The sequence below is a fragment of the Antennarius striatus genome, chromosome 8, assembly GCF_040054535.1.
Source record: "Antennarius striatus isolate MH-2024 chromosome 8, ASM4005453v1, whole genome shotgun sequence".
In the NCBI taxonomy this organism is placed as follows: domain Eukaryota; kingdom Metazoa; phylum Chordata; class Actinopteri; order Lophiiformes; family Antennariidae; genus Antennarius; species Antennarius striatus.
The window spans coordinates 2,975,820-2,995,356 of NC_090783.1; the positions used below are offsets into that span (position 1 = coordinate 2,975,820).

The 19,537-nt window shown below is 42.2% G+C and overlaps 1 protein-coding gene across 4 annotated transcripts in view; it reads right to left on the reverse strand.

Annotated features, from left to right (window-relative positions):
• Window positions 1-19,537, reverse strand: part of sdk1b (sidekick cell adhesion molecule 1b) — a 180,520-nt gene that overhangs the window by 96,778 nt on the left and 64,205 nt on the right. The window lies entirely within an intron of this gene.

Below are 19,537 nucleotides of genomic sequence, written 5' to 3' on the forward strand. Positions count from 1 at the left end.
GCAGAAGTGGAGCAACAATCACCAGGGACGGATTGTAAGTCAAGAGTTGTTGATGAGCAAAAGAACAAGTAAATTGGTTATTATTATTATTACAGTAATCCCTCATTACTCGCAGTACACCAGCGAAAAACGAAATTCAGTGATAAAGCAACAAACTATTTATTTTATGATTTAAATGTTTATGAACCCTCCCTCTAATGATATTAAACCACCTTATATCTGTTTTACCTTTTCCCACACTCTTATAGACTGTTTAAAACGCGATGTAGTGAAGTCGTGCATCTTAAAGCACGAATAAGCGAGGGATTACTGTATTATTATTATTATTATTAGAATTATGGAGTCTGCATGTGAAAAAACTTTGCCTGGAGGACTGTTTAGAAGACTTGCATCCCCTGGAGAAACGGACACGTCATCCTTCATTGGAGATCATACAACAGAGGGGCAGAGCTAAGGAGGCAGAACTGGGATTGGCCCCCACTTTGTCTATAATATAAATTAAGATAGGAACTAATGATTGCACTGCAAATTGATTGAGGATGACTGAGAATGTGCGGCTGCTTGAACACATGTTCACAAAAGACACAGTCGCACACGGACTCTTCAGGTCTAATTTTATTCAGGATGATTTCCCTAGAGAGCGTCTACAAGAGCGAATGCCTTAACCCCAACACTCTATTGGTATCGGTGTACGTCAGTGCGTGTCTGTTGTTTGGTGTGTGCATTTAACTGCCTCCTGCTGCCCGACAGCGCGGATTCAACCAAAGATGGCCCCTATTCTCTCTTACTGGCTGAACAGGAGGGATAGATTCTGCATCACTGGGGTCTATAATGTAATTTATAGCCGTTAAGCCCATTAGCTGGACTGACCAGTCCGTTTTATCACATCTGCTTTACCTAGCACGTGCTGATTAATAGACAGTGAAAGCGTGCTCCCACCTGCCTGTAGTGTCTGAGGGAGGAGGGGAAGCTTCAAGTTATTAACATGAAAGTCAACTGAGCCCCTGTGGGGGGGGGGGGGGGGTGCCAGAACACAGTCAGATAGTTAAAATAGCAAATTAACATCTGAACATTTGTCCAGCGTTGTACCTCATTTCCATTTCCAAAATCATTCGCAATGGCCAAGGCTGATGCCGACACTTCCTTCAGTCCTTCATTTGAAAGACTTTTTATATCGAAAGGCAACAAAAGAAGCCTGGAAAAAAAGATTTTAGCAGTTTAATTTAAGTGAAATTTCCTTAAAAAATAACAATAATAAAAAAAAATACCCCTAGACTCTTTAAGCTGACTGAATAGTAATATAGAATAAATTTAAAATGCCACTTTCTTTCTTACTTCTAGATTTAATTAAACCGGACAAAATTGTTCTGGCTTTTAATTAAAGACAAACTCAACTGTAAAACTGTGCATGACTCTGCATGCTTGCATGTGTGTGTATGTGTATAAAACAGTTTATCCCCAGGCATGAGATGGAAATTAAAACAGAAATCAACTAAATCCGGTTCCCTCCTCCTGCTGCATTTCTCCGTATCCTTCACTCCCATCAAATCATAGAAACCTGCCTCTGACTCTTCCTCTCATATTCCTTTTTCCATTTTCCTCAGATAACAATCTGCACATTTCTTTCTTGGTTTCATCCAATTTTCTTTGCATTTTGCTTTGTCTCGCTGACTTCCTATCTCCCCTTCTTGCTCCACACGGCTGTCCTGTCTTACTGCCACCTCCCTCTTCTTCCTCTTCCTCCCCCCCTGCTCCCTCATCCCCTGACTCTTTTGAACCTAAGTGCCAGACCAGATTGGTCTTTCATTAAGTATCTGGCCCCAGGATTCATTTAATAAACACTCGAGGGTGCCCGAAGCGCAAGACTGACTACTAAACACAAATGTATGCACGTATGAGTGTGCCAAGTTCTAATTAGCACACACATGTCACAGGCCAGATGAGTAGAGAGTCAGTGCATTAATGTGCGTGTGTGTGTGTGTGTGTGTGTGTGTGTGTGTGTGTGTGTGTGTGTGTGTGTGTGTGTGCGTGTGTGTGTTTAGGAGATGTGGAGATGAACTCCCTGGCCAACAAAGACCACCCCTGCCCTCCTCCTCCTCCTCTTCCTCCTCTATCTTCCATAGGCAGGGAGCCACGTTCTTAAAGCTCACTGCTGCTGACAAACACAAGCCGGGGTGGAGGAGTGTGGCAGCAGGGCAGCAGGAGCAACACTCCACTGTACTAAGTCCAGACAGCAGGCTTTTTGGCAGCTTCATCCCTAAAGCATGTGCCTGCCAGCCACCCACACATTACACTGTATACACACACACACACAAACACACGCACACACACTCTCTCTCACACAGTCGGGAGCATTCACTGCTCCTCGCAGCCGTTTAAAACGGGATGTTTGCTTTTATTTTAAAGCCAGTGGACACGTGAATGCATCCTCTGTCGGACTAATAGATAGCTAACGACCGCAGGTCCGTTCCTGTCGAGTGCTGCGTTACATGTGCGTCTGTGGAACTGTAAAAACCCTCCTTTTTTTATTGCAAACTTTAGAACAGAGTTGAGGTATTCAAATTTTTAAGCATTCCTGCCCTAAAATTGCCTGTCAGCTTGAGTTGTGGTGTGGTCTCCTCAGTCTACAAGTAATTGGTAACCATAAAACTCACCCACAGAAAGAAAATGGTTTTTGAATGCAGAGAGGAGAGAGGAAGCTTCTGTGCCGCACGCATCAGCGTGTGATAGCATTATTATTATTATTTTTGGCTTGTATTTCTGTTTTTATCACCACGACCATAAAGATGACATAACAAAAATACAAGCTACTGTATGAGTTTTAACATAAGTCATCACCTTTCCGTGCATTAAAGCTAGAATGATTTTTATTTCATTGATTTGTAGATCTTTTACATGGAAAGCGTTCGATATGCAGCGTATAGGCGCCGCGTGGTGATCCGTCGGCGATCGATTCAAAAAAAGTGTGTGGGACGTGGCGTCGGTGGCATCATTGGATGTCCAACGTGAACCGGGTCATAGCGAGGAGGGAAATGTTTTTATCTACCTTTCAATTCAGAAACAACTTTTCCTCCACAAGTTAATCATCTAGAATGAAGAAAGGATGACGGATGGCGATTGAATTTCTGTGACATTTGAATTTAGCTGCCTGAATACAGAGTGTCACAGTCTGAACGCAACTGGATCTGAAGGAGAGACTCACCTCATGTTGACAGAATGCATGTTGTTCTTATACTGTATTATGAGCTTTATAATGCAGCACAACAGGGACGTCTACTGCCCCTCAACAGGACACCATTAAGACCCATTACGACTTGCATTTGTTCCAGAGTCTCCATAAATCAATCCCTCCAATGCTTCAAACATAAAATCCTGCAAACTTGCAATCAACAAGAGGGAGAAAAAAAACAGAACATTGACAAAAACAACTCCACGTCTCCGTAATAAGCCTCCTGGAGCCGAATCAAATGAAAGCAAGCGATGGAAGCAGGCCGTTGATGCATTCACAATGCGCATCAATTTTTTAGGAACTCCGGATTGTGTCTATCTCAATCTAAATCTGGGCCGTGACATTTGAGTCCAACAATGCGAACGGAGAAACATTCATGTTATTAGAAGGCACATAATAAGATCAGCGCTACACGCTTTCACAAACGTTGCATGAACAAAGTTATGTTGAATCACATGGACGCTGGAATATTCCAACCAGACTGGATGTAATTACTGCAACAATAAGTACATTAGTTGATTAACAGAAAATGGATGGGGAACTCTTTTGAGACTCGAATCGTGTCAGTCTTTATTTGATGCATTGATCCAATTCCGGCTTCACAATTAGAAGACTGTGCTCTCAGTTTTCACATTACCAAAACTTTAGACCATTTATGACATACAAGAGCATCAAAAGCATTTGTTTGTGCTCTTCAACAACATTTTTTTGTTAAGTGACAGCAACGGTTTTCTGGTATTTAGTGGTCAAGGAAATGAACGGGTTCCTTTAGACTAGAATCTGTCGATCGTTGGATCATGAAAATATCCAGTAGTGTTGCGGCATTCTAGTTCTGAACATCTCTTTCCAAAGCTCCGGGCATTAGTGAGCAGCTACAAAGGCTTCCGTCTTTCTGCAAGGCTTTTCCACCAGATTTGGGAACCTGACTGCAGGGATTTCTCCCTGAGACGGAGCACTGATGCTGATACATGAATGGCTTACAGACGCTGTTGGTGAACATCCCAAAGGTGTTGATGAGGTTGAGGTTGGGGCTGTGAGCAGGGAAGTTGTGCACCACCAAATTGGACAAACCTTTTCTGTATGGATCTTTGTGTGCTGCCATACATAGCACTAAAAAGGTCTGTTTCCAGCTTGTTGGCACAGGACTGAAAAGGGAAATGTTCTTGAAAAATATTATTATATAACATAATAACAACAATGCAGGGACTCTCATTATTCTCCTCTCGCTCCAACACTGCCATGACACTGCCAAATGAATTCCTGCACATCCAATTATCAGTTTCTAACCAATGTCTTGGGAAGAACTCTGAATTCCAAGGCCGGCCTTTTGTCCTACAACTACATACTTCTCTCGACCCAACCCAACCTCTCTCTCATGTCCAAACGTCATTTTGAATTCTGCAGCCTCCCCTCTGTGAACACCTCAGGTCTGCATCGTGAACGGTCATGCTTTGACCACTCAGAGGAACACAGCCTTCATATCTGACTGCACATGAGACCAATAAAGAGCGAAAAGGGGAAAGAAAGAGATAAAAAAGAAATATGGTAAAGGTTACGATGGTAATGAACACTAATGTGTTTGTGAGAGGTTCTAACAGTCTCTTCACTGACTCAGAAAACATTGCCCTGCCTTCTGCCCGACACAATCTACGGCTCCGTGACTTGTAATTAACACAGCGCCTAAATCACAGGCTCGCTTCCTCGTTCACCTTTACAGTTCTTTCAGTCAAACGAAGAGAGAGAGAGAGAGGAGAGAAGTTTCACCAGTGGACATTTTCCACTGCTAATAAGTCCTCCATCAACATACAAACACATGGACACACAGAGAAAGAAAGGCATGCCCACACAAACATAGTCCAGAGTCCATGTGCAGATGCCGCCCTCGGTCTGCAGTCCAAACTTAATTGATGTGGGTGTACATGTGAGAGAGAGAGGTGGAGTGAGCTGCTAGACAGACTGCGTTTGTTTAATGTCCCTTGGCATGGCCTCAGGGATCGGCAGAGAGGAGTGGAAAGGCAACCGTAGTAGAAAGGAAGCCAAAGCGGGGCGATGGTGGGGTGGGAGGCAGGAAGGAGAGGAGGAGAGGAGCGAGGGATGAGGCGAGATGCTGAGTAAACAGAAGAGGGAGACTCTTCTCACCACACAATGTTTATTCAGCTACGAGACTCCATGATTCACTTCCTTCGTACATCTGCCGTCTCTTTGTCATTGACGCACACAAGCAGACTGTTATTCACGCAAACGCACACAGGAAAACATTTGAATGTGTTGCAAATATCTCCCCGAACGCGATAAATCCGCAGCGAAAAACCACATTGATCATGCAAGGAGGCCAGACGAATGAAGGATAGTGCTACTGCGCATGTTTGTGTGCGCGCCGGTGAGTTAGTGCCATTAGGTGGATGGATCTCTAGACAAATGGCTATTATCCTAATTAGCACTAATTATGTCGGCTTCCAATTAACTACACGACTGGCGGTGTCTTCTCTCACTGTCTCACCGTCTCTCCTCACTCTGTTTCTTCCGCTCGGTGAGAAAAACGCATCTGATTCTCTCAGTTCCGCTGGGAACGGAGAGTAAGCGTTCGGTTGAACCTGATATAAAGAGTGTGACTCGGGATCCTGCGATTCACAACTCAAACTCTGCAATGAGAAGTTAAGAATATTTTTAGTCCTTCGGTTATTTGTTGGAAATAACCACACAGTTCACTGTTCCACAGATTGGGAGCAGCACCCACAAAAGCCTGGATTTTTGAGCATTCAGGAGCAGCTGGCTGGTCGACTTCGGCGCTCTAACTGGTGTATATAAGGGCAGGAGATAAATAAGAAGAAGCCATCCCATTTAAAAGCTTAAAAACAAGCCGTAAAATCTTTGAATCAATCCTGAAACCTACTGGAAGCTGGGACAGCGGGTATGCTTTAAGTGGCTGGCTTCTAATTGAAAACAGTCCTCAGGTTGTCAGTCAGATGCTCCGCCTCACTTTACCTCAGCTCCACCCACTTGTCCAAATATGGTCACAAACCCAGAGATAAAGCGACTACAAAGCAATGGCTGACATTAAGGTTTGCTACCTCCAATGTGTGTGTGTGTGTGTGTGTGTGTGTGTGTGTGTGTGTGTGTTTGTGTGCGCGCGCAACAGCATAAGTTACCTCTGAAAATTTGACCATTTATAAACACTCAGTCGCACATTAAACGATTTAAATGTAGAAAAATTGCTTCCAGTATCTATAAAGGTCAGCAGTTATAAGATGGAGTAAATAAGCACAACGTTCCTGCTTCATGTTAGACACACACAGCACACACAACATCTCCTGTAAAACATTGGTTTTTAACTGATACACTTGTCACCACGGTAAAATGAAATCAATTCGATGTAAAAGAAGACTTTGCCGACAGGCAAGAAACATTTTAAGCGAGATTATTCAGTATAAAACAGCACAGATACGACTCTCTCTCAGATACTCAACATGCACTAAGCCTGCAGCTAAACTGTTGGTAAATGCATCACTCACACTGACATGCTCCTTGTGCAAAGCCACACAAGGTAGCAAAGCTTACTGCACAAGCATACACCCAATGATTCACATGCCACAACAAACTTTCCAGTGTAGAATGTAATTTTAATGAGCATTTATATACATTTAACTGTCTTGAACTACAATAACAAAATATATCTGTGCATTAATACAAATAGATTTTGTTGTTTTTCTTGTGGTTTTCAACAGATCCAAGCATGAGCCTACACCAAGTCTGCAAAAATCGTGTTGGCTTTTATATTGCACTTTTGTAACAGGGTATACATAAGCTCAATTTCATGCTAAAAAGGCACCTCACTATCAATGTGCTGCCTGCCCGGCACAACACAATCTCATCTGCAACCCCAACCGCTTTTCTGATAGCAGATTTGTTTGGAAATGGAGGCACAAGTGCAAAATGGATAGCAGGCATACGTAGAATTGAAAATCCTGATTTTCAATTCTGCTCGTTCATGTGCAAAAATGTGTGTGTAGAGGTATTTTGTGCACGCGTGAGTGTTTGTGTATCTGCTGCGGTCCGCTGTACATTATCTGGTGAGTAAAGGCAAACCTGTAGCCAGACTTAGCAGCGGAAACTAAGACGGTTGGAGGGGGGGGGGAATCAAAGATGGATAGCTGAATGCTTCAGTGAAAAACACAGTACATCGGGTCATCACCTTAAACACTGAGGACGCATTTATTTCCTGGCATAAGCCCCCAAGCCATAAACACAAAACTCCCGTGTGAATAACAGAACAGAAAGGTTAGAGAATTTAAAGTGAAAGTGTAATTTCCCAAGAGTAGGAAGTGCTAAAATTTAGCTTTTTTTGTCTGCGAGAGAACAAAAAAACTGATGACCTTCTGCTTGCTGATCAAGATTTCTGACTGTAAGGACAGCGCCCTCTGGCTCTGATATAAAATGATCAATCAATCAATCAATCAATCAATCAACACCCATTTCATCTTGCAATCCTGGTGGGGATTAGTTTTGAAATTCAAAGACTGTATCTTGTAGGCATAGAGGGTGGAGAACAAACAAGCTATTTCCTTCATTTGTTAGTTGGTTTGTTGCTGTGGTCTCCTGTGTCCCACTGGTGTAATCACCTGCCAGTTTCTAACAGAATGTCAAAACCACATCATCAGTCACTCCTCGCTCACTCCCTCGCTTATTCACCCACCGGTTTGATTTTCTGCTGTCCGTTTGGTCGATAGGTGAAGAACTCTTTCCAATGAGTGTTTGGATGAGTGTGTGTAAGTGTGTGTGCAGCGATGGATGCGAGTCTGAGAAAGTAATTAAAAGTGTGATTAGTGGATAATTAAAAGGGGTCTGGGAGTGTGTTGGTTCAGATTTTAATGGGAAAATAATAACTCCCGGGATGATATAGGCCATAAGGAGGGAGATAAGGAAAAAGATTAGGGAAATCTTGGGGACAAGCTGAACACACAAGATGTGGTAACATTTGAACACACATAGTAACACACAAATATTTAAAAATTAAAGGCATTAAAACACAATTTACTCCTTGTGAATGATCTAATCAATATTCCTGTCTGGATTCGACTGAGACTTTTCAAAGCACTCAAACATAGTTGTGACTTTGTTGGTTAGAGCTAAACCTTTAGCATGCTAACACAGGATTTGATCGCAGAGCATTGATCAAAAAAGAGGAACAGTACAATTTATCCAGAAGAGGACAAGAATACCAAAAAAAGTTAGTTTTCTGAACAAAATATGAACCTAGTAATGGGCTGCAGAGAAAAATTCAGCAGGTCGTGGTTGTGGTTTGGATGGGAGCCATGAACCTATATTCTGATGTGGTCCACTGCCAATCAGCTGGATTATAATCCTTATCATCTGTACCCGTTTCATCCTCTTCCTCATCATTACCCATATTGGTCTGGATTTCATCAGCTGGGTCGTCCTCGTCTGTCCCAACGTCGACCAAGACATCAAGGGGGGCTTTTGGGATGACATCATCGCCGATCCATAATAAATGTAGCTGGCTATTTCCGAAGCTCACATGAAACCCAGAAGGGGATGAGGTCACGAAAGGATGGGATTTCTGGGTAGTATTCACTTGGAGGTTGGATTGTGTTATAAGAGGATTGAACTATTTTCTTTTCCTTTTGTATTAATATTGTTATCATTCTTCACTTGGGATGACAGCAGTAGCAGAACACACTTAATGAATATATCATTAGAAGTACAGTAAGTATTCTTCAGCCAATTTGCAGACGCTAATGTCCTCTGCGTTTAGGTGTGGTGAATAATTAACGCCACACATCAAATGGGATGCCAAGTGGAGTTTTAAAGAATCATTTGCTCGAGTCAAATCTCATGAACATGATAACTGCTATAGACGAGTGAGGTAATGACATTCACCATGAAGTGCTGGTGAAAAGTTGGGGAACCTCAGGGGTCAGTCAGGCTTTCTCTGAGGGTTTTCTTCATCATAATATTTGGGCATACAGCAGAACCTTGAGATGCAAGCAGCTCAAAGTATGAGTTATTTCAGACTCAAGCCCTCGCTCTGTTCATATTTTGTTCGACATAGGAGCAAAATAGAAGCCGAGCTAGAGGACACCAGCGCTAGTTGGCTGATAGATACAACATCAGTTGAGACAGGATCTCGTTCTTTATCACTTGTTGGCGTTTCTTTTCATTCTTTATCATTGTTCATGTAACTTATATATAATAATTATAAACAGGTAAAGTCTACATGTCTATTGGTTGATAAAAATGTTGTTGTTTTTCGTAATTTAGGGGGTTTGTGGCTTTTTTACAAAGCTGGAATGAATTAAAATGATCTTAGTTACTTTAAATGGAGAAAAAAAATTTGACTTACGAGCATCAGTCACAAAACGGATTAAACTTGTCTCTCGAGGTTCTACTGTATTTCCATCTGGTCATGGGTTTCATCTACTGTCTATGATTAAACATCAGATGGGGGACGTTGAGACAAATGTTCTCTGTGATGCAGTTTGTGTCAGTTTGATATGAAAAAGCTTGAGCGCCACAGATTCAGAGGATATGTGACTGTAAATAATTTGACAGCTGGTAGCACTAATTAAATGTTGCAGGATAACCAAAATGAGATGGAATTACCATGGAAAGAAATAAAAAACTGTAGAATCTATCCAACAGCTGATGAAATATTTCAATATTGATCAAAATGGGGGAGCAGCTGACACGGCCATTATTAGAACTATGGAAGTATAGAAGTAGACTGCTCAGGCATTACATAGCGAATAAATACTGGAAAAACACCATGAGAAAAAGAAACTGACATCACAGGACATACCACAAGACATACACTACACTAACAGACACATGCAGCATTAACAGGACTTATATACTAAACTATAACTAAAATATAAACAGTATAAAATTAAAATATAAACTGTAGAAAATTGAAATATAAACAGTATAAAATTAAATTAAAATATAAACAGTATAAAATAAAATTAAATCTGATCAACCACGTGCTGAGCTCGCCACCTCCCCCCCGCTCCTCCTAACAGAGTCATTGTACCCCCTGATGACACGGGGCACAAAGGAGGACCTCAGCCTCTCTGTGAAGGTGCTGTGTGACAGCAGTCTGCCACTGAAGGTGCTTCTCTGCTGGGAGAAGGTGGTGTGTAGGGGGTGGCTGGTGTTGTTCATAATAGCCTTAACTTTAGACATGGTCCTGCGTCTCCACAGAGTCAAGGCTCAGCCTGACCACTGAGCCTTCTCTGCGGATGAGTCTGTTAAGACAATCCATATCTCTTTTCCTGGCCCCGCCACCCCAACACACAATGGCGTATGACAGCACACTGGAGACTATGGACTGATAGAACATGAGAAGGAGCTTAGGACAGATGTTGAAGGAGGCCAGCCTCCTCAGGAAGGAAATCCTGCTCTGCCCCTTCTTGTACACACAGTCCGAGTTGAGTGACCAGTCCGGTCTGCTGTCTAGCTGCAGTCCCAGGTACTTATAGTTTTCTACCACCTTCACTTCACTACCCTCGATGATCACTGGCTGTTGAGAGGAGGGTGCCCGCCGGAAATCCAGCACCATCTCCTTTGTCTTGGAGACGTTGAGCTGGAGCTGGTTCTGTTGGCACCACTCCACGAAGTCAGCCACCAATGTCCTGTACCCCCCCTCATCACCCTCCCGGATACATGCCACAATCGCAGTGTCATCGGAATACTTCTGTATGTGGCATGTATCCGAGTTGTGCTTGAAGTCCGATGTGTAGAGGGTGAAGAGAATGGGGGAGAGAATGGTCCCTTGTGGCACCCCTGTGCTGCTGGTCACCATATGTGTGCATATATACATTATGTCACCATAAGTATGCACTATAGGATGGAATAAAAGAACCAGCGGCTAAGGAATCTATTGATGCACAACAACCTACACTTTTCCTTTCAGAAGTCCAAAGAAATGACAAGCAGGTAATTTTTGTCACACAATTGCAGCTTTCAGCTGCTGTGAAGGCTACTTCTGTGCTTAATGTCAGAGGGCATCTGTGAAGCGAAGTGCAGACGTCAGAGGAAGTCGTGACAGTTCCTCCCTCGTGTGGCCCTTCATTCCAAACACAAACACCCGACGTGAACGGCGTTCATCTACGATAGATGGCTAAGATCAAATTGCAAGGTATTGTAAACTCAGTCACACTTCTATGGTAATGAGACTTGCATATGTTTACACCTTGCATTAGCATATGTTTCAGCAAATGGAATGGAATTTTAATGGAATGGAATTTCAATACAACAGCCAGGGGTCTTGGCACAGAGTAAACAATGGCCTAATAGGACGTATTTACTGCGGCAGGAAATGAAACAACTACGATGATTAGTGGGAGGATAAGTCAAACATGTTTTAAATAAAGGTAAATATCATCATCGCAGTTCGTAGTAACATATTTTGTGAGTACGATGCAGTCATCTGTACCGTACTCCTGCAGTTTAGGGAGCACTCTGAGGCTGCTCCTCCTCCTCCTCCTTCCTCTCCTGCTGCTTGTCTATTTCCCTTGAGTGTGCAAAGCAGAGTAAGATTCCGTCATTTGGGAGAGCCATTAAGCACAGCCTCAGAGTTAATGTCTTTTCTACTTTCTACTTTTAAAAGAAGTTTCCTTTTTACCTGTGATACTTAAAAACACGACTCGGAGGAGACGTCAAATTTGGAACGCACTTACGAGTAAGGGATGCACGTAAAGGACAGATGAGAGGAGTCTGGAATTCACCCGGAATTTCTGCCAGACGCACATTTTAGAGGCTGTTTTCTCAGCAAACAACAAAAACATCTGACTGCAAGCACCGATTCCGCAAACGACGTGTTATCGACTCCAAAATACCCCAACCGATTCTGTGTCAAAATAGGAAAGAAAATGTAATTCATTAAAAATGTAATGTTTTTCGGGGGTCTTCTTATAGCCTACAGACTTGGAAAACACATCAACAGTTTTAAACAAAGCTACAACAAATTGCTGTTGGCAGAATAAGCAATGAATATTCATAGTCCAACAGCAGGCCCTAAAGTGCTGTCTTCATAATGCAATTCTATCCCACTCCACCTTGACAATGAATAATATTACCAGAAAATGCAATGCAATTAAAGCAACCCCTTGTTCCCTGTCTGCCTGCGCCACATGTGTCGCTCCCACATTCCCCATGCCATACAGTGATACCATTAAAAATTAAACAAGTCATCTGATTTTCTTTTTTTTTCTACTGCAAAATTTATGTATAATACTGTACTGGTAGAGTAAGTTGCCTCTGGCCGATATTTTAGAGACAACCAGGCTTTTGCAAGCAGATAAAAAGTATAGCTGGAGACACTGAACTTGAATTAGACATAAAGTGTAGAAGACATTAATTATGTAGGGACAATAGGGCAGTGGTCTAAGGCAAAAAAAACCCCTCCGTGCAATTATTTACGCTGTCAGTTACTAAAGTCGGGAGCTTGATTGAGCATATATTATAATGAAGAATGTACAAAAGGTATTAAAGGTAAAAGTAATCATCCTGCAGTTAAATGTCAGTGTTCCATTCTTTCTGGGTGAATATTACTGCATTACTGTTCCAGTGTCCACACGCACGGATATTAGACTGGATTTTAATCAGGGCCTCAGGATCCATGAGAATGTCAGCTTCTCCAAACGATTTCTCTTTGAGCACGGAATGTTGGCGACCTTTGTGATGCGTAGAAACGCTAATCAACATCAGATCCTGACAGCATGTTGGGAAAATTAAATAATGAAATCAAGCTCATGTCCCCTTTCGTGCAAAATGGCAGAGATGCACTTATCGTTTCTGCTCCCGGGGGGGTCACTTCAGGGAAACCAATTTAAATCTTCCTCATTAATGAGGTAATATAATAATATATGTTTTCTATTCATATCCCACACGCCATCCATCCCTGTAATCGTCAGGACTGCATGACACACACATCACCTAGCCTTTCGTGAACATAGGGACGCCCCTAGGTAAATAACCAAGCATTTAATCACATACATGGGACAGAGGTTTGGGAGAACGTAGAGTAAGAACATCCGCCAAACAAAGTCCAGATTCTGTCCCTCACCTAGACGAGAAAAGCTGCTGTAAAAGCAATGAACCAGGAAGGAATGGGTGACCCCACTCATATTGGTTTCATCCACGTCATGCCAAAAACACACAGATGAATATGAGAGGTACTAAATACAACCCCTTTGCCTTTTGCACCTCATTAGATGCCCAGGTTATGCATAACTATTATTAGTTGCAAGAGGGAATTGAAAACATCCTAAAGGGATTTCTGCTTCAGACACTTCAGCTCCTTTACATTGGATCATTAATGTTCATGTATATATTTATTAGGAGTGGATCAGATCCAGCCAGATAGAGAGAAAACAGTTTGGAATGAACTCCCCCTGGGTGCCTCAAGAATATAAGTAATTAATGTAGAGTGTGTACTGTATAAATGTTTGTATAACTACTGCTTAAAGACACGCTGAACTGAGCACTGACTACAACAATGTCCTCACATCCTCTCGTGTTTTTATTGTTACGGTTTCTGGCTTTCCACTCAGAACAAGTCCGATGAAAACCACATGAAAACCTGTAAGGACGCAGTAAACCCAGTGTTATCATTTACTGTATTTCCTCACATAAACTGAACTAAAGTGTCTCCAGACTTCTCAGCACTCGTCGCTCCACAGGCTTATTAATTCCACTTGTTAATTCTTCTGCACAAAACCCAGGCTTAAAAAAATTCACCAAAGTTGAAACCCCAAAACAAATCAATCTCCCCCAGCTTTACTTCAATTTTAAATGCATGAAATCTATTCATCATTTCCCTCTAAAAGCCTCAGAGGAGTTGAAGGTCAAGAGTGGAGGAATACCAGGATTACCATTTTCTCTTTGAACTGGGATCAACAACCTCTAATTCTACCTGAAAAGAATGAAGGACAAATTGAGAGCGAGAAAAAGAAGAGAACAAGTGGGAGACAGGGCAACACTCATCCTTTAAAACAAGGAGGTTAGGTATAGAAGTGCAAATTGAAAAGTTTACAGGAGAGAAATTCCAGTTATTTGTAGACAAAATGAGCAACTCAATTATGGAAAGGGATGGATGGAGGTAAGAAAAGATGAGAGGAAGGGGAAAACAGATTTTGGGGTAAATTGGAAAATATAGAGTTCATGCAGGCATAATAAAATAACTGCATTATGTTTCTCATTTTTATTTCCTTACTTATTATTAATTGATGTAAAAATGTACTTGGAAGACCAAATGCTAATTTCGCTATCACCCTATAAAGGTGTCTCTTTTAGCCGATGTTCTCAACGGCTATTAGTGACATAAAGGCAATTAACTTGATCAAGTCCGGGTCAGGTACAATTTTCTTGGGTAATGTAGAAAAGATATTTCCAACTGTCTCATTAAATAAATGTAATTACTCATGACAAGCCTTATTTGAGCTGTCAATTAAAAGACCAGGGCTATTACAGGACAGCAGCATGGGTCCCACAAGAAAACTGACACTAGATTCTCTTTATGGGTATAATATTTTCTATAAACTTGTCAAAAAGTTGTTAATTCACTGCATTAATGCAGAAAAATCTAATAAAGGCAATAATTACAACAAAAATGAAGATATAAATGGCCATTCTGTGCCAAGACTGGAACGTATGGCTTGTTTATCAAGTAGACGGCCTTGCAAGAGCGAGTCTGTTTGGCTTGCTAATGCAGATACTATGATAATTTAACTGCCGTAAAACCACAGCTGACAATGTGCTGTGTGCTAAAGTAGCATTATTTCAGCGCCTTCAATTGAAATAAGTTCGCTAAGTGTGCTGTGAATGTCTGGAGAAATCTTTATCCAGTTTAGATTTGATTTGAATTAACTTTCTCCAAAAGGCTGCATCTGATGACCCTTTAGAGACGTGGTGTCTCTTCAGCCTCATTGGCCGCCGCCACCAGGGTCTGGGCGACTGTTGCTCAGGGCAGATTCCTTTCTATTGCAATATTCCTGAAGTGTCTCAACACCTAAGACTTTCTGACAGTTTAATTATCACAAATCATCTGCAGCGGTAAACAATTAACTTCACTTCATTCACTTGTCTCTCTTGATTGAAATCACATCATTGAGAAGAAAGTCACATTTGGAATCTAAGCTTCGGGTTGCTCATGAGATTAAGTCCCTGACACAAAGGATTCAGATGGGCTTAAACTCTTAACTCTGCATTCATTTCCTGGAACTTTTTTTTTTTTCCACGTCTTCCTGCATCCCTTTCAGTCACTTTGATCCTTCCCCTTTAGTTGCCGTGAGAAACCGAGTCATTACGTACCACAGCGGTGCTGTTTTAGATGGAAGCCCTCTCAAATGGCTGTTGTATTTTCAACATGTGGTCGGATCTAAAGCCGAAACATCCTTTGAGTCTCCCTCCAAATGAGGCTCTTCTTTTCTTGATCATGCTGTCTTTCTAATACACACAAATGCACGTTTGCACAAGCATGTAGACACACACAAGCACACACACACACACACAACAGCTGCTTTGCAAGGTTCAACCGGCGTGGAAGTTCCTTCTGTTCAATCCTCTGCGTAGTGCGTATGTGTGTGTGTGAGGTTCTAAATAATGAATCGCTACCTCTGAAAATAAATGTTTGACAATTAAAATGAATGAATGCCAAGACACACATGTACAGACTCACAAGTCTGCAGGATTGCATATGTGGTTATTTGAGGTCAAATATGATTCTGATTTTTCACCACTTGAGACATCCACGCTCTCTCCACACCTCCCAGCAACAAGAAAGTGAAATATTCACTGTCTAGCCTCACACGCTTCTGCATAGATCACTGTCTTCACTCGATCAATCTGCATCCCTCTTGGAAGACGAAAAGAGATTTCCCCTCATCCTGGCGGTCCTCTTGAAGCTGCCGGCAATGACAATCATTTCACGCCCATCTGCCGCAGGTTTCAGCGCTAATTAAAAACAGTAGTTTGACTTGCTCAACCGAGGCTAAAAGATATATTAGATTCATTGTAGCTCGGTGGCACATTGTGTGCTGCAGGACAGCTAAAGAGGAAGCAGACTGGATATGTGGAAAGTTCAGAGCCAATGTGGAAACGGAAGGATGTGGTGGGCAGGCCAGCAAGAGATGGAAAGGTGGAGCAGGTTAAGAGGGGAGAGTGTCAGGAGTGACATCATGTCAGGGCTTTTCTGGCTGGTGTTTTGAGGGGTGGGGAGGCTGCGACTATTCACACACAAACAGGGTATGTGTGCATGTGCGTGTGTGTGTTTGATGGGTAGGAGCGCAGATGCACAGAAGGCCAGAAAGATCGTGTGTATGTGTGTGTGTGCAGGATGAGCTACACGCAGACACACACAAATTGACAGCGGTGGGAGGGGGCAGATATAGACCGACGGTGAGTTGGGAATGGGGGGGTTGTGGGAGTGATGCATATCGGATCAATAAACTTCATAAACAACATCATCAGCTCGGTCGCCACGACGACAGCCAACCGCCAGGCACCATCTGGCCCCGTCTCGCCGGACCGCGGGATCAGCCAGCGTAACCTCGCGCACAAACACGAGTGCGTGTGTGCGTGCGTGCGCATACACCGTTACACAAGCAGGGCGGCGAAAATATTCAGCGCACTCGCTCTGACACACATGAGCGCACATGGAGATGGTCGAGCCAGGTAAATGCAATTGAGATTGGTCTGTGGAGACAGAATGTGTGTGTGTGTGTGCGTGCGTGCGTGCGTGCGTGTGTGTGTGTGTGTGTGTGTGTGGGAGAGAGAGAGCAAGGCGGCAGTTAGGTAGTTTATTCCAGCACAAAAGTTTATGGGTTCTGTAGCAGCACATCATAAGACACAATAATTATGCAAAAGAGACATAGATTGAGAGAAAAGACGGGAATAAAGTCATAGAGAGAATAATTTAGAGTCAGGAAGAGAGAAGTTTGAGACGTGGCATTGAAGAGGTGCAGGGGTGCAAATGAGTCTTTTCCAGGATGGTTCAAAGGTGTTGGATGAGTCTTCTTCACGGTGTGTGTGTGTGTGTGTGTGTGTGTGTGTGTGTGTGTGTGTGTGTGTGTGTGTGTGTGTGTGTGTGCATGTGCGTGTGTGTGGTATGCAAGCAAATCAGAATATTTCATTTCACAATGTGAAGAGAAAGGCTTTCAACCAGATTATATTAATACTTAATCGTGTTCGACGTCGCTGTGTCCTGGTATGTACCTGTGACGAGGAGGCTGTGTTCTATAGTTTCTGTCAACCTTTAACACGCCTGTTTTATACATATATATATATATGTGTGTGTATATATATATATATATATATATATATATATATATATGTGTGTGTGTGTGTGTGTGTGTGTGTGGGTGTGTGTGTGTGTGTGTATGTGTGTGTGTGTGTGTGTGTGTGTGTGTGTATGTATGTATGTATGTATGTATATGTATACACACACACACACACTGTTTATATAATTTCTTTTTTTTAAACTTTATCAGCAGCCAGAGGGAAGCCATTACTGCTCCACGTGTCTTGTTGGAACTTACTGTAGATTAGGAGGTAATTGAATTAACAGGGCTGGTCGGGGCCTTGATGGAGTTATGTGCTGTACTGAGTGCCCTTCTCTTAACATGTGCAATTACTATGGCTTCTGTACATCTGAATGGCTTGTTTTTATCTATGGTGTTATATGATGCACCTCTTTTCTGTCTCTCCTATATCACCCCTTATAGATCATCATAAAATACATCTATTGCTCCATTTTCTAAGTCTTTATTCTCTGTTTCCTCTACGCTGTTACACATTTCTTTTTTATGAAGCACTATTTTATTGTGGATCAATAATGGTTTTCTGATTGATTCTGAAGCCACCACCTTCCTCTAACGATATTCAGATTCTGGTTTCTCACTGCGGGCCTCCCACTGATAAGCAGGCTGATCATTGGCCGGATAAGTATCAGTGATGATTGACAGGTGATGCTGCTGATGCTGCTTCAACTGCACACAACCACACTTTGACATAATTGTAGTACTTTCCGAAAAATACTCACACATGTCGTGATTGCAGCTGAAGATTTTAACGTCACGGAGGAGAGGATTATTGGCCTTGGAGGAGGGGTACACATCCCTGAGTGCTCTTCTAGTTCAACCATGACTTTAGTCCGACACTTATTGATTATTTTTTGTTTGTAATTGCCGCTAGCAGTAGTGCTGGTCCTGCTCCCTTTTTTGTATTTTGCGACAAGGGTGACAGCGGTACAGCGAGAGGGAACACTCTCAATGCAGGCAGAGTCTAGAACAGCAGAATAATTGCAGTCCGCTGTCATTAAGCCACACAGAATGAAGCTGCGTTCTGTTGACAGGAGAGCCATTTCCATGCTCACTCAAATTAAAAAAGCACAGTCAAACTTGATGTGAACCTGCAACAAAAATAATAAAAAATAAAATAAAAAATGCTTATGTAACCTGATTCCACAAAGCTTTCTGGAAAGCAATTTTGAGGTGTTGAGTGTCATTAAAGGAGTGAAAAAGTTGCTGTCTGGTCGTTTAGTGTTCAGCAAGTCCACTGATAAATCGCTTACTGACGCACCAGGGGGAAAGTTAGTGTTCTTAATGGGAGTTTGTTATCTCAGAGTGCGAGAGCAGCCTAATAAAATCAGGGTGTATCTCAACAGCTACTTTCACTGATGAGTGGATTTAAACGGGTTCATATTCTAAAATAATTGCAGATGCCGTCTAGGCGTGCAGCATCTGCTTCCATAAATGCTCTCGCAAACCAACCCTTCCCTCCCCTGGACATATAATTATATTATTAATACCATGTCTGAAGAGTTCCAAAATAACAAGACTGACAGGATTGCTGTAGCCGCTACACAATAATATGCAAATTACAGGGATTTCAAAAGCAGTCAGACAACAGCACCGAACAAAAGAGTGTGAAATACAGCTTACACAGCACCTCCAGGGAGCCTCATATCTCTGGTGCTCCTGCAATATAACAGAAACTCTCCCATGCACCTATAATTACTTAATAACCTTGTAGATTAGACAAGTGAAAGAGATTGGAATCATTGAAAAATCCATTTTCTCGTCTCTTGATAATGTCTTGGGTCCATTGAACAGATGTCTCATGAAAAGGGTCAGTTATCTAAATGACTTATTATTCATAACAATTGGTGGTCAAGGATTAAAAAGAACTTTTGTGATTCAACAGCACACTAATTAATATACCACTAAAGAGATAAGAATTATTAAATAATTCAATCTCAAGTGGTCTCTTTTGCAGGTAGGTGAGAGAAAA